Source organism: Sorex araneus, chromosome 7, assembly GCF_027595985.1.
Source record: "Sorex araneus isolate mSorAra2 chromosome 7, mSorAra2.pri, whole genome shotgun sequence".
NCBI lineage: Eukaryota > Metazoa > Chordata > Mammalia > Eulipotyphla > Soricidae > Sorex > Sorex araneus.
The window spans coordinates 33789892-33814550 of record NC_073308.1 but is presented as its reverse complement, the minus strand read 5'-3'; the positions used below and the strand labels follow the sequence as shown (position 1 = coordinate 33814550).

General features: G+C 44.5%; 1 long non-coding RNA gene across 2 annotated transcripts in view; it reads right to left on the bottom strand.

Annotated features, from left to right (window-relative positions):
• The window catches only part of LOC129406584 (uncharacterized), a 44268-nt gene that overhangs the window by 17389 nt on the left and 2220 nt on the right, over positions 1-24659 (bottom strand). For both annotated transcript variants that reach the window (XR_008631085.1, XR_008631086.1), the window contains exons 2-5: positions 21113-21249; positions 18562-18644; positions 11954-12260; positions 8545-8594 (exon numbers count right to left, since the gene is read on the bottom strand). This is a non-coding gene — a long non-coding RNA (uncharacterized LOC129406584). The remainder of the gene's footprint in view (positions 1-8544; positions 8595-11953; positions 12261-18561; positions 18645-21112; positions 21250-24659) is intronic.

Here is a 24659-nt window from a genome sequence, read left to right as displayed (position 1 = left end):
CAACCCCACCAGCCCCATCAGGAGTGATTCCCGACACATCAGGAGTAGGCCCTGAGAGCAGCTGAGTGTGGTCCAAAAACACGCAAACAAAAAGGTGTGCTATTTTTTAAAATCCGATTTTTCAAAATCTAAGTTAGGCTGGACAGTTGTTAAGTTTAGTGACATGTAAAGAGTCCCCACCAAGTCATGAAGCCCTCAAGAGTCTCCATAGAACTATTTCCCCCCAAAAAAGAAACTGCATGCCCAACCCAGGTTTACAAAGACCTTGAAGCACTGGTTGGAATCTACAAGAAGAAAACATCTAACCCCATCAAAAAACGGGGCAATGAAATGAACAGAAATTTTCTCAAGGAAGAAATACAAATGGCAAAAAGGCACATGAACAAATGCTCTTCGTCACTAATCATCAGAGAGATGCTGATCAAAACAACCATGAGAGGGGGCTGGAGCAATAGCACAGCGGGTAGGGCGTTTGCCTTGCACGCGGCCGACCCAGGTTCGATTCCCAGCATCCCATATGGTCCCCCAGCACTGCCAGGAGTGATTCCTGAGTGCAGAGCCAGGAGTGACTCCTGTGCACTGCTGTGTGTGACCCAAAAAGAAAAAAAAAAACCAAAAAACCCAGAAAAAACAACCATGAGATACCACCTCACACCATAGAGACTGGCACACATCCAAAAGAACAAAAGCAACCGCTGTTGGCGTGGATGTGGGGAGAAAGGGACCCTCTTACACTGCTGGTGGGAATGCCGACTGGTTCAGCCCTTTTGGAAAACAGTGCGGACGCTTCTCAAAAAATTAGAAATTGAGCTCCCATTTGACCCAGAAATACCACTCCTGGAAATATATCCTGGAGAGGCAAAAAAGTATAGTCGAAATGACATCTACACTCGAATGTTCATTGTGCCACTATTTACAATAGCCAGAATCTGGAAAAAACCTGAGTGCCCGAGAACAGATGACTGGTTAAAGAAACTTTGGTACATCTACACAATGAAATACTATGCTGCTATTAGGAAAGATGAAGTCAGGACCTTCGCATATAAATGGATCAACATGGAAAGTATCATGCTAAGTGAAATGAGTCAGAAAGAAAGAGACAGACGTAGAAAGATTGCACTCATCTGTGGAACATAAAGTAACAGAATGGGAGACTAACACCCAAGAATAGTAGAGATTAGTACCAGGAGGCTGGGTCCAAGGCTTAGAAGCTGGCCTCACACGCTGGAGGAAGGGGCAGCTCAGATAGAGAACGGAACACCAGGTAAAGTGTGGTCTGAGGACCCGCACGGGATAAGAGATGCACACTCAAAATAGACTATAGACCAAACACGATACCACTCATTGCCTCTATTGCAAACCACAACACTCAAACGGAGAGAGAGAACAAAAGGGAATGCCCTGCCACAGAGGTGGGGTGCGGTGCGGGGGATGGGGTGGGAGGGTGGGAGGGATACTGGAAACATTGGTGGAGGAGAATGGGCACTGGTGGGGGGATGTAAACAAAATACAAACATGAAAGTTCATAAGTTTGTAACTGTACCTCAAGGTGATTCACTAATAAAAATTTTTTTTAATAAATTAAAAAAATAAAAGACCTTGAAGACTGGGAGGATGTACAGTGGTTAGGACACGTGCCCCAAACGCCCCTGACACAGGTTTGATTCAGGTAAAACATGGTCCCAACACACAGCTGGGTTTGGCCTTGGAGTCCTCCCAGTGCTGTCATGGTGCCCGATGTATATAGGGCTCCATAGGGTTCAAGCAGCATCGGGGCCTTGTGCTGAGCTGATGGTCTGGTTGGATGAGAACTGCCTGGGGGGAGATCCAACCTCTTGAGGATGGTCAGGGCGGCCCACAGAAAAATACCCTGAGTCCAGGCAGATGGCTCAAGGGCTGATGGCATGTTGAAGGCCCTGAACTGGATCCCTGCATAGCACTTGGTATAGCCATGATGGTCCCCAGCACCGCTGGGCCCTTGGCATAGAAAGGTAGTTCATACCCATAAGGCACTGCAGGGAGTGGCTCTCAGGCCTCAGGTACTGATGGGTGTGACCCCTATTATAAGGGGGAAAAAAAAACAGACCTAATTTTTATTTGATTATTTGGTTTGAGTTCAGGGCTCTGAGGCTATACCTGGCTCCTTAGGGGTCACGCCCAGCAGTGCTGGGTGACCATGTAGTGGCCTGAATCAAACTCAGGATTTTTTTTTTTTTTTGGCTTTTTGGGTCACACCCAGCAGTACACAGGGGTTACTCCTGGCTCTGTACTCAGGAATTACTCCTGGTAGTGCTGGGGGACCATATGGGATGCTGGGAATTGAACCTGGGTCGTTGCGTGCAAGGCAAACGCCCTACCCGCTGTGCTATCGCTCCAGCCCCAAACTCAGGATTTTTTTATGCAAAGTACAAAGCACTCATCCAGTCTGGTGGGCTAGCTCTCTGGCCCCTAGACCTTCTTTTTTGTTGGTTTGTTTTTTGAGTAACACTCAGCAGTGCTGAGATCTTTCTCTTGGGGCTGACTCCTTGTGGGACTCCAGAAGCCTTTTATGGTGGTGGGGCTCAAACCAGGGTCGGGTCTATGCAAGGTACCACCTTTGCTGCACCTTATCTCTCTGGTCACTAGATCTCATTATCTTTCTTTTTTTTTTTTTCTTTTCAGGTCACACCCGGCGATGCACAGGGGTTACTCTTGGCTCATGCACTCAGGAATTACTCCTGGCAGTGCTCAGGGGACCGTATGGGATGCTGGGAATCAAACCCGGGTCAGTCACATGCAAAGCAAATGCTCTCCCCACTGTGCTATCACTCCAGCCCCCCTAGATCTCATTTTCAATCAAAGAAACTGGAATCAAAGACCACAATGTTTAGGGCCAGAGAGATAGTACAGAGGATACATAGTGAGGCATATGCTTATGGGTCCTCCAGACACTGCCAGCAGCGTTCCCCAAGATAGGTAGTCCCGGGGTCTGGAGAGATAGCACATCGGGTAGGGCGTTTGCCTTGCACGCGGCCGACCTGGGTTCTAATCCCAGCATCCCATATGGTCCCCTGAGCACCGCCAGGGGTAATTCCTGAGTGCAGAGCCAGGAGTAACCCCTGTGCATCGCCGGGTGTGACCCAAAAACCAAGAAAAAAAAGATAGGTAGTCCTGAGCCCCATTTGGTGGGTGTACCCCACCACCCCCCAAGAAAGGCCACAACTTTTTATGGGTTGTTTCTCACCGGTATGGGTGAGTAAAAGAGTAGTGAGTGCCTTTTACCCAGTACCTGTGATACGTCCTGAGCTAAGTCTTGAAAGCTTTAGTAAGTAGGAAATGATGAAGAAGCTAAACAGGGCTGACTCAAACCCCCAGGCTCAAAAGCATCTGTTGGTTGGGTCAGAGTGTATGAACATTAATTAGGTCTCCTGAAAAATATTGTCAAATTACTTCCCAGGAGTACACAGCAAAACAAACCCTCCTACCAATCAGCTCTACCCTCGTCCAAGAAATTCATCACAATTTGAACAAAGAGAAGTGCAAAACTGAAGTGTTCATTAAGAAAAATAGTGGAATTAACTATGCTAAGTCCTATTTCGCTCTTCCTAAAGATGGCTCTTTTGAAGAATTTTGAAAGATTATGCAAAATGCTCCTAATATTGTAAGCCAATAAAACACTGCAGCCAGATGACCGCTTAGAGAGTCCCCCAATCACAAGAAATGAACTCCAACATCACTGTTTGGGGAGTAGGGGGTGGTGTGGGGATTTGAATCACAATTGGAAGTGCTCAGGACTTACTCTTCACTTGGTGATCAGGGGCCACTCCTGGCTGGTGCTCGGGGAACAACTGGGCTTCAAACCTGGGTTGGCGGCAAGCAAGGCAAGAGCCTTAACCCCCGTACCATCTTTCTAGCCCCACGGCACCATTTTTTTTAAATTATTTTTTTGTATTAGTGAATCACTGTGAGGGTACAGATACAGATTTACACATTTTCGTGTTTGTATTTCCGTCATACAATGTTTGAGACCCCATCCCTCCACCAGTGCCCATTCTCCACCACTGATGAACCCAGTGTCCCTCCCACCCCCCAATCCCATCCCCCCCACCTCACCCCGCCTCTGTGGCAGGGCATTCCCTTTTGTTCTCTCTCTCCTTTTGGGTGTTCCCACTGCACCATTTTTTATGTATCTGACTCTTAAGCATTTATAATCACTGGCACTGTATCACTGTCATCCCGTTGCTCATCGAATTGCTTGAGCGGGCACCAGTAACATCTCCACATGAGACTTGTTACTGTTTTTGGCATATCCAATACTCCCTGGGTAGCTTGCCAGGCTCTGCCGTGGGGGCAAGATACTCTTGGTAGCTTGCTAGGCTCTCCGAGAGGGGCAGAGGAATAGAACCCAGGTTGGCCCTGTGTAAAGCAAACGCCCTACCCTATGTGCTATCACTCCAGCCCAGGCATTTATAATAGAACACTTAAAAATAAAGATACCCTCATGGTCCGAGAGATGACTCAGGTGGCTGGAGGTCACCCCCAGGTTTGGTACCCACATGGTAATCAGAACATCATGGGGCACAGCCCCATGGGACAGCCCCTGACCACTGTAGTGTGGCCCCTAAACAAACAACCCCCAAATCAAAACAAGTAAAAGTAAAGACAGCTCAAAATTCTATTATTTATATCAGCATCTATGAGATGAAAAGAGGATACTGTTAAAAGAAAATTCAGAGAATTGATTTTTTTGAAAATAATAATATGGGCGGGGCTGGAGAGATAGTATAGCAGGTGGGGAGCTTGCTTTGCGTGTGACTGACTGAGGTTCAATCCCTAGCATCCCATATGGTACCCCAAGGCACCTCCAGGAGTAATCCCTAAGCATAGGGCCAGGAGTAAGCCCTGAGCACAGCTGAGTGTGACCCTCCAGAACAAAACAAATACAGTAAGACATTAAAAAACTCAACATGAGAAAATTATTTTTAAAATATCCCCAGGGCCAGAGAGATAGTATAGTGGGCAGGGAACTATCCCTGCACACAGCCAACCGGGCTTCAATCCCCAGTGCTCCACATAGACTCAAGTCCTGCCAGGAGTGATCCCTGAGCACAGAGGCAGAAGTAAGACCCTGAACACCACTGGGTGTGGCCCCCAAACAAAAAATAAATAAAAAATACTTCAGAAAGCAGAACAGAAAAACAGTGTCAGAAAAAGAAGAAAATTGGGGCTGGAGTGATAGTACAGCAGGGAGGGCGTTTGCCTTACACGCAGCCGACCCGGGTTCGAATCCCAGCATCCCATATGGTCCCCTGAGCACCGCCAGGGGTAATTCCTGAGTGCAGAGCCAGGAGTAACCCCTGTGCATTGCCGGGTATGACCCAAAAAGAAAAAAAAAAAAGAAGAAAATAAGATGCGCTTCCGGTAATCTGATATTCGAACAATGAGGTCCCCCCACATGGGAAGGGGGTCAGAGAAATTAGGGGAAAGAGAAGAGAGGAACAAAGCAACAATTTAAGAAAATTTCCAAGACAAAAAAAGATCATAATGTTCCAATTAAAAGGTGCCTTCATGTCTTCATCAGTGAAATTGCATCCCCATCATCATCGTCCTCCAACCCTGGGAGAGACAAACAAGCTTCCAGGTAGTGCAGAGGTCTCTCCAAAAGGTTCAACTATAAGGTTGGTACCCAGCCCCAACAGTAGCCCTGAAGCTGGAAGGTTGCTGCTAAATGTCTTCAAAACGATGGAGGAAAGATAATTTCCAAAATAGAATTCTAAACACTTGGAGGGGGAGATTTTTCAGGAGGATGGGGGTTAGAAGTTTACCTCCCATTTGCCTTTCTCAGGAAGCTACTGCAGGATATGTTCCCACAGAAAGAAGGCATAAATGAGGAGAGAAGGAAAGCAAGGGGTCAAGAAGGTAGAGGGAGGGCCGTTAAAGAGAGACAAGGTCACTTTCTTATTGCACAGTGGAAAGTATACAGAGATAATGAAAATGGATGGGCAGAAAGTAGAAATGCAAGTGTATGACTTCGACCTAATGAGTTAAATACAAAAACTATCAGCCAAAAAAAAAAAAAGAGTAACAGTGAAAAACTGAAGGTGGCAATCAAAGTGTTGTAAACACACAATTATTTGATTCTATCTAGCATGCACGTGAGTAACACTGATAAGAATAGAAATAAAAACTTCAAATTGGTAATGTGATCACTCAATGTTGGCAAGACTGTATGTAAGATGTACCAACTGATCCAAACATAGTGCTTCTGATGAGCTAACTTCATACAGAAATAGCATACTAAGAATGAAGAAGCTGACATATATCCTAGATACCATCTTGCACAAATATCAGGTGCCTCCAAGAAGCCTTGGCAAGTGTAGGGTCATAGCCAGTGGATGCTTGAAACCCTGTCAACTGTCTGAAGAGCAGATATTTGGGGTTGTCAGTGGAACTGTTCCAATGAGCTTCAAAGCCAGATATATAAAATCTCTCCTTCTGGGGGCTGGAGCAATAGCACAGTGGGTAGGGCGTTTGCCTTGCACGTGGCCGACCTGGTTTCGATTCCCAGCATCCCATATGGTCCCCTGAGCACCGCCAGGGGTAATTCCTGAGTGCAGAGCCAGGAGTAACCCCTGTGCATCAGCGGGTGTGATCCAAAAAGCAAAAAAAAAAAAAAAACAAAAAAACCAACTCTTCTTCTGTACCACACTCAGAACTGCTGCATGTTCTTTTTTTTTTTTTTTTGGCTTTTGGGTCACACCCGGCGATGCACAGTGGTTACTCCTGGCTCTGCACTCAGGAATTACCCCTGGCAGTGCTCAGGGGACCATATGGGATGCTGGGATTAGAACCCGGGTCGGCCGAGTGCAAGGCAAACGCCCTACCCGCTGTGCTATCACTCCAGCCCCCATGCTGCATGTTCTTGTAAGTGTGGGTCCCGCTTGTATTTGGAGGTGAGAAGATCGCAGGTGAGTCTGCATCGATTATAAGAGTGCTCAAGAAACCCGGACTCTTGGTGAAGGAACACAGAAGTTGCCGGCTCAGCCTGAAGAACTGTGACGTCAGGAATGCTGCCAAATAAAGCTCTCCAAAAGTCAGCTGTAAAGGCACTCGGGGCATTTGAGAATCCTCCGGCTGAACAGAGTCATTTTACAAGCATTTGAATGTTGGAGAAGTTGTATGGAATATAACACTCTTGCTGGGATGTGTCTGATGCTAAGTGGCTGCTTCCTACTCCGAGCCAATGGGGTCAGCTGCTTCTGAAGTCAGCACTCAAGAGGAGAGAGGACATCAGGGCCTCAAGATCATAACATGAGAGGTTGGGTCTTAGTTCAAAGAGTAGCTGTTATCTAATATGACTATAAATTAACATAGCAAGGTGCTTACCACAAATCCTTATTTTAGGACTGAAAGTTCTGCCCTTGATTTAAGTAGTGAGTATTATATAAGTTTTGAATAACGAATGACTAAGAGTCCAGGATTTAGGGACATTTTAATTACAGTTTATGGAGACAAGATCTGAAATCCTGCTTATGTCACAAAGATCCATAAATTACCCAAAGTGAGAGCCGAGAGGGTGTAAACTAGAGCCAATTCGTTGCTATTAAAAGATAGGAAATCTACTCCTAAGATTTCAGGCAGGGTTTGAGAATTTATTGAGTAAAAAATGTTAGGTGCTTTGTTTAGAAAATTTAACCTTTTAAAGATAGGTTAGGTAACATTTCAAATCCATGGGAGAAATTTGCATTTATATACTTACTATCTTGTAAAGCTGGTGAAGAACTTCATCAATAAATATTTGGTCTACCATATAAAGTAAGCAAAGACAATAACTAAGTATAACAAAGAGAGGCAAACATGAATAAGCAGATGTTTTATGGTAGACACATGCCAGACTAGGTATCATGAAATTTAGATTCTAGATTTGCTATGCAGCTTAATTTTGTCCCATTGGGCAGAGCACTTAGTTTTTTTTTTTCATTTTAAAAATGGGATAGAGGGGCCAGAGAAATAAAATAAGGGGGAGGGTACTTTCCTTGCATGTGGCCAACCCAGGTTCGATCCTCAGCACATGATATGGTCCCCAAGCATAGAGCCAGAAGTAAGTCCTGGGTACTGCTAGGTGTGATCCCCAAACAAACAAAAAGTGGGATGCTGCAAGGACAAATGAGATTGTGTTCTATAAAAACAATTTACAAAGTATAATTATAAGCAAATGCTTACAAGTGAGCAAATTACACACCAGGCTATGGAAAGGGGAACTTCACGGGTTAACCTTAGGTATTCTGGCCTTCCAAATATGACGAGCATTAGGCTTCTGGGGATTTTCTAAAAATCTCTAACTTGAACCATCTCTGCTGATGTTCAGAGTTTCATACCTGTATTTCAAAAACCAATGTGTGACGCACTCATTGTATCACACATACCACCACAATTGACATCACTTGGCTTCTGTACACTAGAGATCCGGGTTCCATCAAGCTAAGTCAGAAGACTGCAATTCTCAAAGTCAAATATCTAGGCGACCGAACCACTCTGCAGTATGTACTCACGGCCAGCACTTACCAGTATGGGTCACAAATGCAGCTCCTGAGGAAGCTCACTGTGCAGAGCACCTGAAATGAGAGCAGCACTGAGCTTCAGTCCAAACGGCAGGGGTCCCAAGAAATCCAGTTGGCTTTGGCATGAGCAAAATCAGCTCAACGTGTTGAGATTTTCATGCATCCTTTAATTTTTGCATTTCCCCCCTATAGACCATAGCAAATCCTTAGAGCATTTGTCTGCTTAGCACAATTGTCCTGGGTTTCACAGAAGAGGCTACTGCATCCTCTTTTTGGTTTGCGTCAACAGCTGGTTTCCTCTGAGCTGTCACTAGACAGCAGAGGTGCACAATACATCTCTTCTTAGAATTCTGGGCCCTGTGTGCAGAGTCGACTGGATGGAGTTATCTTCCAGACTCCACTGAGAAGTTGGCATTAGCTCTGATCTTAAGCTCTAGGAAACGCAACAGGTTGTTGGTTTCTACTAAACTTAGAAAACTTTGTGAAACTCTCCTGAAAAAAGCACAATGGCATTTTTGGAAATGAAAGTGAAAGTCCTGAGATGTAGCAGATGAAGAGTTCAGAAATAACACACAGATCTGGATATTTCAGATTCACATTTTCATGTTTACTGTGCCTTTTAATTTTATTTGAAGGGGCAGTCCTGATTCTGGAAGGACTGAGTGGGGAGACGGCTTGACAGGCTGGAGAAAAGTTTAGCATTTGGAGGCCTGGGCCTGGCCCCACCACTGCACAGTCCCACAGCATTGCTGGACGTGACCTTGATGGGAACAGCCCCTCTGCACTGCACTGCTGACTGTGGCCCAAAAACATGGAAGGAAGGAAGAAGGGAAGGAAGGAAGGAAGGAAGGAAGGAAAGGAGGGAGGGAGGAAAGGAGGGAAGGAGGGAGGGAGGGAGGGAGGGAGGGAGGGAGGGAGGAAGGGAGGAAAGGAGGGAGGAAGGGAGGAAGGAAGGAAGGAAGGAAGGAAGGAAGGAAGGAAGGAAGGAAGGAAGGAAGGAAGGAAGGAAGGAAGGAAGGAAGGGAGGGAGGAAAGGAGGGAGGGAGGGAGGGAGGGAGGAAGGGAGGAAAGGAGGGAGGAATGATGGAGGAAGGAAGGAAGGAAGGAAGGAAGGAAGGAAGGAAGGAAGGAAGGAAGGAAGGAAGGAAGGAAGAAAGGAAGGAAGGAAGGGAGAGAGGGAGGGGAGAGAAGGAGGGAAGAAGGAAAGAATGAATGAAGGAAGGGAGGGAGGGGAGAGAAGGAGGAAAGGAGGAAAGAAGGAAGGAAGGGAGGGAGGGAGGGGAGAGAAGGAGGAAAGGAGGAAAGAAGGAAGGAAGGGAGGAAGGTAGGAAGGGAGGGGAGGGAGGAAGGCAGGGAGGGTGTGAGGGAAGAAGGAAGCCACTAGGGAAATAAGAGAAAAATAAAAATGCATGACAGACGCATTTTCTTAGGGCCAGAAGATGACCAAAAAGAGCTAGAGTACATGTTTGACCCCTGAGTTCAATCCCTGACAACTGCATGATCCCCTAAGGAACTACCAGATGTGGTCCTGAGCACTGCCCCAGGAGTATCCAGGAGGATTCTCTAAGCACTGCTGGGTGTACCCTCCACACCACCCACAACCAGAAAGAAGACTTTAGTTAATTTCTTTTTTGGCTTTGGGGTCACACCCAGCAATGCTCAGGACTTACTCTTGGCTCTGTGCTTGGGGATCACTCCTGGCAGAGTGGAGACTGAACCAGGGTTAGCTATATGCAAGACAAGCTCCTTACCCACTCTATCACTGTTCTGGCCTCAACAAGACTTTTTAAAAAAACATATTGCCACATCATACTGCATCTAAGCACTATGGCACATCAGGTTTTTTTTTTCTCTTCTTTTGTGCACTCTTATTATTACATTATAATACAAACACACATATAGTTGTCATTTAGGAGCTTAAAATGCTGATTGCTCGAAGCTGCCAAAAACTTTCAAAATATAATTTTAGAAAATATATTCTGAGAATAAAAAGCATAGAACATTTATAAAATAGATGGAGAAAAATAAAAATTATCCATAGGGGAAAAACAAAGTGGTCTATAATCCTATGTTTCAAAAGGCAGATCAATGCCTGGGTGTGCCTTCTTCCCTCTGAAATGTCCTTTCTTCTTGGCTCGCTCTTTCAGGCCTGTGTTCTTCCTAGCCCGTGTTCTCTCTGAAACACAGTCCTCTCTTTCTTCCCCCTCATGTCTTCCTAGTAAATTTCTCTCTCTCAAAAAAAAAAAAATCTTGCTTCACTAAAAATAAATAACCTTACTTCTTTATTTTCGTTTTGAGTTTTGTGGCCACCCCCCGCAGTGCTCAGGGCTGCCCCCAGCCGTGCCGTGAGAACCAGGAGGTTCAGAGAGAGACACAGAAATGAGGACAGAGGACAAAGGTGCTACCAGAGGCCATAAATTGGATTCTGGGCAGCCAGTAGCCTACGCAAATGGATTCTAAGCTTCACAGGGTCCTCACAATGAAAACCGAGTCGCATCCAGAAGGGCGGCTTTCTTGGGAATGAGACCCCAGAGAAATCTTGATGAAAGGGAGCAGGATGAGGTTTGACCACTATAGCTCATGCTCGCGTCTAGGGAATGGGAGATTGGAAGTTTCGCTCTGCTTGCCCACTCCCGACAGAGCAAATCACCGCAGCATACTTAACAGCCTCATTCTTATCATTCGGGGGGGGGGGGGAGGGAGTGGCCACACTCAGTGGTGCTGGGACACTCCCCCCCACAGTGCTCACAGGTTGCTCCCAGCAGTGCTCAGGAATCATGCAGTGGGGACCCAAGACTGAATCCCAAGTCCCACACAGCATGAGTTCTAGCCTTTTATACTATGGGTTTCTGGACCCTCAAGGTAATTTTTAAATGCTCAAGAAGGGCCACTAAAGGCTACAGAAACAAGAAATGAGTCCTCATGGAGCACAGATCTGGAGTGTAAGTAGCTTATTTAAATGCAGGCAGAAAAATTATAATAGAGACGAGAACAAGGATGGGATTAAGCAAATCCCATCTGCTACCCTAAAAATTTTAGGCTAATGCAGACACCAAAGATCATCTTTTATAAAACTGTTATACTGGTCAGAATCAATATCCTAAATTAAGAAATACTGAATCATATCAGGACAAAACTGACTATAGACTCTGTGAGTCATCCTGGAAATGGCAGTCCATTATACAGAAAACAGAATGCACCCACAGTGGAAGTATCTGCCATAGTCTCATCCACTTTTGTAAACCTTGTGTGAACTATTTTGCAAAATCCATTCCACCAAACACTTGTATTTTTCAACTGGATGCTTTGTAGGGAAACCAACTCTCTCTTGTTTTCCCTCCATCCATTCCTGCTCCGGCTTCCTTGCTCCTATCCTCCCAATCACTGTCACAAATCTCTCATGGTTGACTCACCTCCAAGTTCAACATATTCATGTTTCGTTGGCGCTGATTTTCCCGTGGTTTCTTGTATCTACAATGTCCTTTCTGATGAGCTCATTTCTGAGTTTTCATTCACTTTGTTCTCTCAAATGATTCCCTAACTCCATGACGGGGCACTGACATTTGGATCTTCTATTTTCTTCTTCATGTGACTCTCTGCTTTTTATGTCTCACTTCTAATCACTCCCCAGCATCATCATTACATCAGAAGTTTCTAAAGCAATTTGTCAGAATCCCTCCAGTGACTGTCGTTTTCCAGAGAAAAGTGACTGATTTTGTCCTAATAGGAAACAACAAAGACCCCATTAGGATTTTCCAGCTAAACTGGTTGGATTTTTTACACTTCCACACAATCTTTGTGTCTTAGGAATATAACCTCTCATAGCTCACTAGTATTTTCTCTCCTACCAGTTCTCAGAATCCTACACTTCAGGGTGGGGTGTTTGGGCTGTACCTGGCAGTGTTCAGGCATCACCCGAGGTGATTCTTGGGGGACCATAGAGCAGTGGGTATCTAACTTTGCTCCAAGCCAGGTTAGTGCCTTAACCCCTGGACTATCTCTCCAGATCTATCACTGAGTTTTCTTTTCTTTTCTTTTCTTTTTTTTTTTTTTTTTGCTTTTTGGGTCACACCTGGCGATGCACAGGGGTTACTCCTGGCTCTGCACTCAGGAATTACCCCTGGCGGTGCTCAGGGGACCATATGGGATGCTGGGATTTGAACCCGGGTCGGCCGCGTGCAAGGCAAACGCCCTACCCGCTGTGCTATCTCTCCAGCCCCCTATCACTGAGTTTTCTTAATATACACTTGGATACTCACCCAGATCATTTTTCTCTGCTGGGAAATGTAGTGACTAGCTAAGTGGTCTGCACTGGAATGATCAGGTTGTTTCATGAGCTTGCTTTTCTTATCACAGGATAGGCTGGGAAGACGGCATATAGACTAGCCTGGACCAATCATAATCACCCACTTCCTAGAGCACAGTGATTGGGTCATTGAGGGCCATGTGACCTGAATGAGCCAGAATCCTATTTCAAGAGTTGAGGGAGAAGCCCCACTTTCCCCCTTCTATATGGAGGGTGTGTGGGAATGAAAGCCTAGACCTGTTGGGCACTACATTTCCCACCAGAGAAAAATGATCTGGGGAGTAGCCAAGAAGCAGACAAAGAATTCTTTGTTCTTTTCTCCTCTTGTCATTCTGAGATTTAATCACCCAACTATTCAGTCCTGATAGCCACTCCATGTATCATTTCAATAAGCTCCTCTTCTGTGTTTCATCTGGTTTGAGTTGGGTTTCTGTCGTTTGCGACCACGAGGGTTATGATTCATATATTATTTAAGCTGCATTTTGAAATCTTTGTAGCTTAGATCTAGAAAATGGTAACCCTTCTGGGTGGATTGTCTCAGACTATATTTGGAAAATCATGCTAACTTTAAAAGATAAATAAATAAAAATCCTACAGATCACTTTTTTTCCCCAAACTCTTTTGTTCTCCAAACTTAGTTCTGAAATTCTTCCTAGTTTACTCCCTCCAATCTTTTGGTTATAAAACTCTGAAAACAGATTCAAGCTAGAATTTATTTTATCTTCAAAGAAAGCAAACTGAGGGGCTGGAGCAATAGCACAGTGGGTAGGGTGTTTGCCTTGCACACGGCCAACCCGGGTTTGAGTCCCAGCATCCCATATGGTCTCCTGAACACCACAAAGGGTAATTCTTGAGTGCAGAGACAGGAGTAACCCCTGTGTATTGCCAGGTGTGACCCAAAAAGCAATAATAATAATAATAATAATAATAATAATAATAATAATAATAATAAAATAAAGAAAGCAAACTGAAAACTCCCTAAAGTCATAGACTTTTACATGTTGATTATCCTTGAATAGCAAATACGTTTTGAATGCTCATTTTGAGCCAGATGTGGTAAAAATTTCACTCTTTTCAGCACCTTCCAAATGTGTAAAGTAGGAATTATTATTTCCATTTACCAGGATAAAGCTGAAGTGGAGAGAAGGATTAATTTGCCTTAGGTCAGAGAGTTAGCAAGGAGAACTGGAACTAATCCCTGAATTTTAGTTTGCACCAGAAGAACTGTGATGCATGTTTAAAGGGCAGATTTTTGCAACCAACCAATTCAGAACCAGACAAAGAAAAGGTTCTGATGACTTAAGAGGTTGGTTTTTATTTTTTTATATTAACCAAAAATTCCTGATCTTTCATCTGTAGCCTCAGTGATTTTAACTTGGGTTGCAAATATATTTCATGTTTGATTTTTGTAATAGAATGAGATTCTACCACATGTGGATCTGATATTTGAATTATCCTGACCTTGCTTCTGTAAATAATACCAAATATATACCCTTCAGGTATACTAGAGATCTTAATCTTGAACCGATTTCCACCCCACTCTCTGCAAAGGGGTGATGGAAACATTTGAGAAAGACATGACCAGAGAACATGCTGACTCCTCAGCCCTTCAGCGTTTCTTGCTCTATCACTCAAACAGAATACAACACCCAAACCCACATGTTTAGACTTAGTTCAATTCAATCCTCTTCTGATGAATTAGCTTCCACACAATGGCCAGGAGACTCAGTCTTCAGCCTCTCCTCCCCTACCCCGTCCCACCCCACCAGCCCCTTCACTTCTAGAGTCACAGTTACTGAGATCGCCCACAGATGTCCAGAGATAGCTTCAGACAGTGCCATGAGCTCAAATTCTGCTTCTCTCGCCTCTGGCTCAATCCTTCTGGGGACTTGTTGCTTTTTTCTGTCAAAGGAGTACTGCTGCTACCAGCATCCTAGGGGAATGGTGAGGAACGAGCCCAGAACGCCTGTCTGGTGATCAGAACACAGCACACAGTGCACATCTAATGAATGCCATCCACCAGAAAGCGAGTTCCTCTGAAGGCAAGGGCAAGGTCTTGTTCATGATTTGACCTCAGGGCTCAACACAGCAGATCCTCAACTGGGAATGGAACCAAGAGCTTCCGAATCCAGTGGCTGTGCTGGGTCTCCTCTTTGTTGGCCGTACTGTGACAGCACCTCATCACACACACAGCGGCAACCTCACACCAGTGCTTCTCTAAACAGCTCACAAATGTTAACTCGGGAACGACCGACACAGTTCTGGGAGACAGGCACAGCAACTGTGAGCAGAGTCCAAAGGATGAACCGTGAGGCAGCGGGGTGGTCAGTCATTTGCTCAACCTCACAGAATGAGCAAATGGTGGAGCTCAGATGGGAAGCTGGGGGGGTCTGGTTTTAGGGTCACCCTTTGGCCATCGGGGGCTGCTGATCATTTTCCTCCTCTTTAAAAGGCTTCTGTTGGGCCCTGAAAATATCCTGTCTTAATCTGACTCTCTCCTTGGTGCTTTTCTCTCTGCTCATTTCTGAAGCAGAGATGACAGTTCTTAGAACTTCGTCCATGTTCATTGTCTTATGAGGCGCCCCCTGCAGTTGATGACCTTGACTTCTCATGCACCCTGAGGATTCCCAAATCTTTATCTATATTGATAAATATACCACCGCCGGCAATGCTCAGGAGCCACTTTCGACTCTTTTCAACATGTATTTCCCCTTCCCCCCTATTTATCACAGCAAATGATGCTGCCACCCACTGAAGTCAGAAATCGAAAAACCAGCCAGAACCTAACTCTCTACTTGAAGTTAGGTTCAAATCCTGCTTCCGTCGCCTTCTGTGGGTGTCCCTATGCAGGGGGAGGGAGCTCCTTGTTCTCAAACATTTCCTTAATCCTTGTTCTTTTACCTTACTGGCAGAATTTCGTTTTTCTGTTTTCTCCTCTTTTGGTTTTCGGGCAACACCCAGCAGTGCTCAGGGATTATCAGGGGATACTCCTGGCTCAGGGTTCAGGGGCCCAATCCGGGCAGTGCTTGGGGGAACAGTGTGGATTCAGGAGTCTAACCCAGGCCCCCACACATGCAAGGCAAGGACTCACCCCGGGCCCCCAGATTCTAGTTTTTTAGTGGGACTCCCTAAAAACCGGGGTGGGAGGGGCTTAGAGGGCCAAATAGCCTCCCAAGCTGTGCCCAGGGGCTTCTCCTGGTGATTCTCACCTAACAGGTCCAGAGGGGCAATGTCAAGGCTGAAGGTCATGATGCTATTGAGGCCTTGTGGTGCTGGGGAGGCCCAGGTTGCACCTGGCAGTGCCTGGGGCGGTTATGTGGTGCCAGAGATGAAAACAGGGGTCAGCCACATGCAAACCGTGAACTTTCATCTCTGGCCTCTCTCAGGCCCCTGACTCTAGCTTTTTAAGTTGCTCTGCCTCTGACTCACAGCTTCAGTGCACCTCCCTCACAGCTACTAGGAGGACTAAACAGAAAAATACAGTCGAGTGGGCGCTGGCCTTGCATACAGCTGGCCTGGTACAACCCCCAGCACCACAGACAGTCCCCCGAGCTCCACCAGGAGTGATCCTTGACTACACAGCGCCACAAGTAAGCCCTGAGCACCACAAGCCCCAAAACCTTAAAATAAATGAAAGAAAGAAAGAGAAAGAAAAAATAAAAGAAAAAAGGAAACACCTGACAACACTTTCTTGGCCTGGCAGGCAAAGCATTTCATGCTCTGACCCATCTCTGGTCTCATCTGCTTTCCCCTCACCCTTGAAAACCACTTGTGGGAGCAATTCCAAGTGGCTTGAGGTCACCTCAGGTGCTGGGCACGTAAAACCCTGCCACTACCTCCTCCCCTGGGAGCCCCCTTTTCCAGCTCTCTCCCTCATCACTCCTGTTCCTGCAAGGCTCAGGCCCTCAGGCCCGGGGCTGCAGCTCTGTGGCGCAGCACAGCTGAGCCGGAGTATGACCCTGTACCTTCCCGCATCTGCAAGTGTCACGACTCGCAATGTCACACGAGTGGGGCCGCTGGCACCCCACAGCCAGCAAGCACCACAAACTGGGGTGCAACCCCCAGAATCCAGACAGCAACAGTCACAGGCAGAAGGAGAAAACAATTCTGTGTGGATATAGAGAGCAGATTTGGACTCTAGGTTTATATAAATATTTGTTTTTGTTGTCATTGTTGAATAGCACAGGTAGGGCGTTCGCCTTGCATGTGGCTGACCCGGGTTCGATTCCTCCATCCCTCTCGGAGAACCTGGCAAACTACCGAGAGTATCACGCCGCACAGCAGAGCCTGGCAAGCTACCCATGGTGTATTCAATATGCCAAAAACAGTAACAACAAGTCTCACAATGGAGACGTTACTGATGCCCGCTCGAGCAAATTGATGAACAACGGGAAGACAGTGCTTCAGTGTAGTGCTATTGTCATTGCTGGGTCACCAACAGCAGTGCTCAGGGCTTACTACTGGCTCGGTGCTCAGAGAATCACTCCCCGAAGTGCTCAGGAGACCAGATGGGGTGCCAGGAACCTGGGCTGGCTTCATACAAGACAACGGCTTCCACCCAATACAATTTTTTATTTTAAGCATCGGGATTTGGGGAGCAGATCTGAGGCCATAGGTTTGATCCCAGGCACTACCACAGACAAAGCCAAATCCCAGCAACACTGGGTGGGGTTTCTTGGTGCCACCCGAAGGTGCAAAGTCTTCAGGGCACTATAACCATAAGAGTGAGCGGGCACAGGCCAGCGTGTGACCCCAGTGTGCGCAGGGCTGTGCAACCTCCAGCTTAACCCAACTGTGCACAAATACAACTCAACCAGGAGACCCCAAGAGCACATGTACAAGACTCTTGAACAATCATACAACCATCCCCCATTTTCCTCCCCCCTCCCCACTGCCGTCACAACAATAGTGGCAGCAACAAAAGGGGAACAAAAGCAGAGGAAATTAATCATGCTTTTTTAAAAAAAAAAAAAAAAAGAATGGTATCTGGAGCCTGAGAGACTGCACGACAGTTATAGCACTGGCCTGACAGGCAGCGAACCTGGTCCGACCCTAACACCCATAAAGTCTCCAGAGAGCCGCCAGGAGTCAGCCCTGAGTGCAGAGCAGGAGTTAGCCCTCAGCACCACTGGGTGTGCCTCCCCCCCCAAAAAAAAGAACAAACAAAAAACCCCAAATAAACAAAAATGAGATCTTTTGCTAGGGCTGAGGCTCAGTGTTAGAGAGTTTGCCTCCTGTGTGGTGTGACCCTGGGTTTGATTACTGGCAAGGCATGTTCACTGTCAGGATCAGCCTCTGAGCACTAAGCTGTGAGTACCACCTAGTGCCACTGGATTTAAACCAAAATCTACCACCTTCAAAAAAAAAGGATCAGGGGCTGGACTGACAGCACAGCGGGTAGGGCGTTTGCCTTGCACTAGGACGACCTGAGTTCGATTCCCAGCATCCCATATGGTACCCCGAGCAGCGCCAGGAGTAATTCCTGAGTGCAGAGCCAGGAGTAACCCCTGTGGATCGCCGGGTGTGACCCAAAAAACAAACAAAAAAAGGATCAGATCTTCATAAAACATTATATAAACAGAACACAAAGAGGCAACTATTTAACCGACTTTAGCTGCCTTTCCCTCCTCTTCCCTTTGCAAAACTGCTTTCTGTTCTATTCCATAAAACTACTTATGTTTTCAGGCTGGAAAGTGCAGTGGGTAAGGTGCTTACCTTGCACATGCTGACGAAGGTTTGATCCCCAGCATCCCATATCTTCCCACAAATTTGCCAGTGGTGATCCCTGAATGAAGAGCCTGGAATAAGATCTGGGCATAACTAAATGAGGTCCCCTCAAAAACCAAAAACTACTTATGTTTCTTTTGACCTACTAACTACAAAAAATCTGCATACATTTAAAAAAAATACTTCTTTTCCATTTATTTGCTCATTTCCTTATTCTTTGCTATGCCAGGAATGGCACCCAGGGCCTCACAAATGCTCTACCCCCAGTGATAACATAAACTGACTTTTTGTGTAAATTCACTTAAACTCACCTACTTCCTTTTTGTTCAAATCTATTATGGTCATTATATGAAAATAAACAGGCCCCCAGAACACCCACAACCTTATCCCCAAATCAAACGTATATTTTAGTCTGTCCATCTTCCGTTCAGATCCTTATCTGAGAACAGAGTCTGTCTTTTGCATTCACAGGAATGAGTCCCATAGAATTTCATTCCATCTCATCATTGCTAATACCCTGCAGTGCTTCTGTTAGTGGTTTTTCACTTCCCTCTCCTGCTCATCCTTTCCACGGGGAGCCCCATGATAACACTTGGGCGGCGGGGGCTCTTTCTCCTGTTCCATCAATTCCATTTGGGGAGGGGTTGCCATGTGTCTTATTAAAAGGAGGATCCATAACCCATGCTGTCTTTTCCTCTTGCTTTTCTCATTTAACAATGCATGGAAATCTCTCCAGGATAATAAATAGAACACCAACTCATTCTTTTAGCTGCCTGATATCCTAAGGGATGATGACAGCACAATGGATTCAGCTATTCCTATGTGGATGGACCTTTAGCTAGTTTGCGGGCCTATGCCACTCTACAAATAACCTCACATACCTCTCCTGGTACCAGATTCTTGCCTTTGTTTCTGTAGGATTTAGTTCCTAAATGAGAACTGTTTATAGTAAGTAGGGTGGAACTTGACTTGCAGATAGAAGCCAGCAGTCCAGTGCCTTACATTCAGACTTCCAGTAAATGACCATAATGGCTCAGATATCTAGCTCTGTGGTTACCTAGCAGCCTTTTGATGGGGAAAAATGTTTCCTGGCAACTAGTACGAAGACATCATTGAATGAGAATTTGTAAAGTACAAAAGACAGAACAGAGCACATAGCAAGTGCGAGTCATTGTTGCAAAGCCTATTTCCTGTTCTAAGGACAGGCTGTTTTAGGTTGGCGAAAGATCAGGGTTATTTGGAGCTCTCGTGCTGGATATGAGCCCCTGTCCTCCGGAGCTAATCAAGCTGCAATATGCTTTCAACACAATCAGTTTTGCACGCTTTTGCCCAATGGTGTTACCTTGAAGCGGGTTAACAAGACTTAAGGAGGTATCTATTTAAGGCAGTGTGTATAATAAAAGGGACCAGAAAATTGACCCTTGGCTCTTGCCCACTTGCTGGCGCTGTGGACTCTGAGCAAGCCTCCATATCTCACCATATAAAACAGAGCTAAGAATACTCAAGCTACCCACCCTGTGATATTGTCGGGAGGAACAAATGGAATTACGTAAATGCAAGTGCTCCAAGAGAGCTGCACATCTATTAACACGGTTAACATTATTCTGATGTTTGAATCAGCAACGTGCCCTGTCTGGTGGCACCTTTCCTGTTCTTTGTGTCACCAGGAAAGAACATATTACCACTTAAAAGAAGATTGAACTGGTCTGCAATCATGAAGTGCACTGTGAAAGTACAGTGCAATCAATATAAAAATAACAGACTAGATGTCAGTCGCTGGTGTGAGCTGCTGTTACTGTTCAAAGGATTTCTATAACAGGGAAGGTCTTTGCAAAGCTGCCTCGGTTTTCAGTGTTTCATAGATAACTGAGGATAAAATAATAGAGTCTGATTTCACCCCCCCTTCCCTTACGTTTCTATTTTTAACTCCTGTACAGTATCAGATGTAATATCCTGGTGTTCCTTCCCTCGTCCTGGCTCCTTCCCATAAAACACACACATGCTACAAGAATCCAGCTATACTTGGGATGCTTCCTGTGCAATAATTGTTCTCTTGCAACCGAAACACCAAGAAAAACTAGAGGCAACCTATGTGGTAGGTTTGTGGCTGGGAGTGCAGAAGCTGCCTCACAGATACGAGAGATCATTCATTTCAGAAATGCCTCCGACTTGCAGTCTTCAGTCTCTGGCAGGACAGAATGTTGGCGTTAAGGAGCTCCAGAAACCTCAGTGCCAGTTGAAGTTTGGCAGTTGGTTCCTTCCAGCTGTTCTTAAAGGCATTCTCTCTGCAAGGATTTAAAAGTGGCTCAGAGATATGACTTAAGAGTTTCATGTTTAGCTCTGTGAGTTTTTGAGACTTCCCTTTGGAAATCAGAGAAAATGGGATTGTTTTCCAACAGTAAAGGATTTATAAAACTCTGTAGAATAACACCCTATAAGGTTTGCACAACTATCCATAGCTGCCACATACAGTGGGGGAAAAACAAGTCATTCTGTACGGAGCATACAATGAAATGAATTATTAATGGTGATGTTTTACCTTTCAGTGGTTTTTGGTAGCTGCAGGGAGACGATCCAAGAGGAAGATAGGCAGAACCTTAGGGTGCCTTCAAGCTGCAGACTGCTCAGGCCTTTGAAGTCATCATTTAGGGGCTTATCATGCTCTTAATTATACATCTGTTGAATAAAAAGAGAAGAGGGGGCAGGTGGAGATACAGTACAGCATGTGGTCAATCCAGGTTTGACCCTAGGCATCCCCATTTGATCTCCCTGGGCCAACTAGGAATGATCCTTGAGTGCAGAGCCAGGAGTCAGCCCTGAGCACCACCAGCCCAAACAATAGCCCCTCCTCCCCAGTCATCCACAACCACCACTGGAAAAAAAAAAAGCCGTTGAAGTTGCCTTTCTTTAAAATTCTTTTCCAGTCTCAACCCTTTTGGGGAACTAAGGAAAATAGGGAGATTTCTGACATTGATCATTTTATATTACTTAAAAATGTTAAATGTACTAGAGGTGGAGTGATAGTACAGCAGGTAGAACGACCTGGGTTCAATCCTTGGCATTCCATAAGGTCCTCTGAGCCAACAGGAGCCCAAGAGCCAGCAGGTGGGTATGGGTCCCCCACCTCATAAAAAAGAAAATGAGTTAAATGTATTAAGGTGTTTTTTTTTGGGGGGGAGGGGGCTGAGAGGTGTCAAATGTCAATGCTCAGGACTTATTCCTGGCTCTGCACCGAGGAATTCAGTGCAGACTCTGATTCTGCTGACTCTGCTCAGGGGACCATATAGGATGCTGGGGATTGAACTTAGGTCAGCCACCCGCAAGGCAAATGCCCTACCTACTGCAGTATAGCTCAATCCCAAATGTATTAAGTTTTAAAATGTATAGCAAGTAATGGAAGCACAGCAATAAACATTTTTGGACATATTCCACATTTGCCTCACTTTACTAAGATACATGGAAAATATGACATTTACATGTGTATATGGGCTGGAGCAATAGCACAGCAGGTAGGGCATTTGTCTTGCACACGGCTGACCTGGGTTCGATTCCTCCATCCCTCTTGGAGAGCCTGGCAAGTTACTGAGAGTATCCCGCCTGCACAGCAGAGCCTGGCAAGCTACCTATGGCATATTCAATATGCCAAAAACAGTAACAAGTCTCACAATGAAGATGTTACTGGTGCCGGCTCGAGCAAATCAGTGAGCAACAGGATGACAGTGACAGTGACAATGATGTGTGTATATATATATGTGTATACATACATATTTTTCTGAGAAGACAATTTATGAAATAGATAAATTATAGAAATTGTTATATAAATTATGGAAAGTTTAGTTTTCAAAGTGCGTAGATTTCATGTAAGCGTCAAATTTCTTAAAGAAATCACACTGTGTACAGTTTCACTATTTAGGAAACTATTTAGTCAGTAATTCATTTATTACACAAAGCAAAACATTCTTATCACTTAATAAATAATTAGAATTTGAGTGACCTCTTAAATTTGGTGCATTATAGAATATGAAACAATTAGCAATTATTAAGCAATTATGTTGCTTAGTTAATTATGATAGTTTTTCTATAAGTCAGAAAAGACAATTTTTTTTTCTTGAACTAGCCAGCATAGGAGTAAATAGTCTATGGAAAAATACCACCCAGGGCTGGAGGGATAGTACAGTGGGTAGGGTGCTTGCCTTGCATATAGTCAACTTGGGGCTCAATCCGTAGCATCCCATGTGATTTCCTGAGCCCTCCAGCAGTGATTTCTGAATGCAAAGCCAGGAGTAATCTTAAGCACCACAAAGTGAGGCTTTGAAACAAAAAAGTTCCGTCTAAGCAGCTAAAATTCACTCTACACTTTGCAGACATTTGAAAGATGGAATTGAGCATTAGTAACAAGCTTTGGGATATCAGATATATACAGAAAATATACTCCCCCTACACTTTAATTTTAAAAGTTTATACCAAAAGGATGGTTTTTATATTCTAAAATTTATTTTAAACTATAATGTAATTGTCCAGTAGGTCTTCATATTGGATATATTAATGTGAACAAAATTTTTAAAGTAATCTCATTTCTTCTTCAGATATGTCTTGCAGCTATTGGTAAGTGAAGTCTACCTCTTTTTTTTCCCTAAAATGGGACTTTCTGAAGAATCAAAACTGTTCCTCTTTTCCTCCTAATATAAATTCACATGCTTCAAGAGTTTTAGTTTCTGAAATTAGAGCAGCATTAAAACTGATAAGATTAGGGGCTGTAGTGATAGCACAGCAGGTAGGGCGTTTGCCTTGCACACGGCCAACCCGGGTTTGAATCCCAGCATCCCATATGGTCCCCTGAGCACCGCTAGGGGTAATTCCTGAGTGCATGAGCCAGGAATGACCCCTGTGCATTGCCGGGTGTGACCCAAAAAGCAAAAAAAAAAAAAAAAAAAACTGATAAGATTAACAGCAACAAAAGTAACGTCCTGGTGTAAAATGCTATAGGGTATATGCAAATTTTCCATACTATCTTCTCAATTTTCCTATAAATCTAAATGTGTTATTAAAAATAAAGTCAAAGGGGCTAGAGTGATAGCACAGTGGATAGGGCATTTGCCTTGCATGCAGCCGACCTGGATTTAATTTCCAGCATTCCATATGGTCCCCTGAGCAGTGCCAGGAGTGATTCCTGAGTGCGTGAGCCAGGAGCAACCCCTGTGCATCCTGTGCATCGCAGTTGTGACCCAAAAAGCAATAAAATAAAATAAAATAAAATAAAATACAGAAAATCAAAGTTTAAACTAGCAAGAACAAAGCTTCTTTCTGTTTTATCCAATCTTCTTCTGGAACTATTTCTACTATGAGATTTAAGTATTCAGAGGTAAAGTATTCAGAGGTAAAACAAATATTAAAATATTTCTATACTATTTTTACTTTAAATTGCTATATTATTTAATTCTGGGTAGCCACTTATAGATTGTGGTATAAACCTTATTAATATGTTTTATAAGTACTATCAATAATGGCATAGTGGAGATTTTTATTATTAAAATACATAGATAAAAACATATAGACATTTTTTTCTCCCTATTTTCCTTAATAAGGTATAATCATATGTTTTATTTGTTTTACAGAATTCAAGGTTTTTAGATTTAAGAGTTAGATTATTTTTTATTGGTAACATTTATTTTAATGTGTATTTTATAGTTACTAAAGCATTTTCTAAACATCAGGGCTAAAATCATGGATTTTTGGGACTTTTATTCAATACAGGATTCAACAAAAATGAAAGCAGTTTTACAATAGTTGATACTGTATAATTTTATCTTAAGTCAAACTGGCATTTTAAGAATTACTTTTGTTTGTTTGTTTTTTAGGTCACACCCGGCAATGCACAGGGGTTACTCCTGGCTCTGCGCTCAGGAATTACCCCTAGTGCTACTCAGGGGACCATATGGGATGCTGGGAATCGAACCCAGGGTCGGCCTCATGCAAGGCAAATGCCCTATCCACTGTGCTATAGCTCCAGCCCCCTTAAGAATTACTTTAAAACAAATCTGCCCTGGTACTTGCTTGTCCTTTTGGCTAATTTATATTTTAATATT